The sequence below is a fragment of the Herpailurus yagouaroundi genome, unplaced genomic scaffold (genome assembly GCF_014898765.1).
Source record: "Herpailurus yagouaroundi ecotype Mexico unplaced genomic scaffold, PumYag 29, whole genome shotgun sequence".
Taxonomy (NCBI): Eukaryota; Metazoa; Chordata; class Mammalia; order Carnivora; family Felidae; genus Herpailurus; species Herpailurus yagouaroundi.
In genome coordinates this window covers 68,301,185-68,302,607 of record NW_024412377.1, presented here as the reverse complement: position 1 = coordinate 68,302,607, position 1,423 = coordinate 68,301,185, and positions in this window count along the sequence as shown.

Here is a 1,423-nt window from a genome sequence, read left to right as displayed (position 1 = left end):
TCCCAACAAATAAGAGTCCAGGACCAGATGGCTTCCCAGGGGAGTTCTACCAGACGTTTAAAGCAGAGATAATACCTATCCTTCTCAAGCTATTCCAAGAAATAGAAAGGGAAGGAAAACTTCCAGACTCATTCTATGAAGCCAGTATTACTTTGATTCCTAAACCAGACAGAGACCCAGTAAAAAAAGAGAACTACAGGCCAATATCCCTGATGAATATAGATGCAAAAATTCTCAATAAGATACTAGCAAATCAAATTCAACGGCATATAAAAAGAATGATTCACCATGATCAAGTGGGATTCATTCCTGGGATGCATGGCTGGTTCAACATTCGCAAATCAATCAACGTGATACATCACATTAACAAAAAAAAAGAGAAAAACCATATGATCCTGTCAATCGATGCAGAAAAGGCCTTTGACAAAATCCAGCACCCTTTCTTAATAAAAACCCTTGAGAAAGTCGGGATAGAAGGAACATACTTAAAGATCATAAAAGCCATTTATGAAAAGCCCACAGCTAACATCATCCTCAACGGGGAAAAACTGAGAGCTTTTTCCCTGAGATCAGGAACACGACAGGGATGCCCACTCTCACCGCTGTTGTTTAACATAGTGCTGGAAGTTCTAGCATCAGCAATCAGACAACAACAGGAAATCAAAGGCATCCAAATTGGCAAAGATGAAGTCAAGCTTTCGCTTTTTGCAGATGACATGATATTATACGTGGAAAATCCGATAGACTCCACCAAAAGTCTGCTAGAACTGATACATGAATTCAGCAAAGTTGCAGGATACAAAATCAATGTACAGAAATCAGTTGCATTCTTATACACTAACAATGAAGCAACAGAAAGACAAATAAAGAAACTGATCCCATTCACAATTGCACCAAGAAACATAAAATACCTAGGAATAAATCTAACCAAAGATGTAAAGGATCTGTATGCTGAAAACTATAGAAAGCTTATGAAGGTAATTGAAGAAGATTTAAAGAAATGGAAAGACATTCCCTGCTCATGGATTGGAAGAATAAATATTGTCAAAATGTCAATACTACCCAAAGCTATCTACACATTCAATGCAATCCCAATCAAAATTGCACCAGCATTCTTCTCGAAACTAGAACAAGCAGTCCTAAAATTCATATGGAACCACAAAAGGCCCCGAATAGCCAAAGTAATTTTGAAGAAGAAGACCAAAGCAGGAGGCATCCCAATCCCAGACTTTAGCCTCTACTACAAAGCTGTCATCATCAAGACAGCATGGTATTGGCACAAAAACAGACACATAGACCAATGGAATAGAATAGAAACCCCAGAACTAGACCCACAAACGTATGGCCAACTTATCTTTGACAAAGCAGGAAAGAACATCCAATGGAAAAAAGACAGTCTCTTTAACAAATGGTGCTGGGAGAA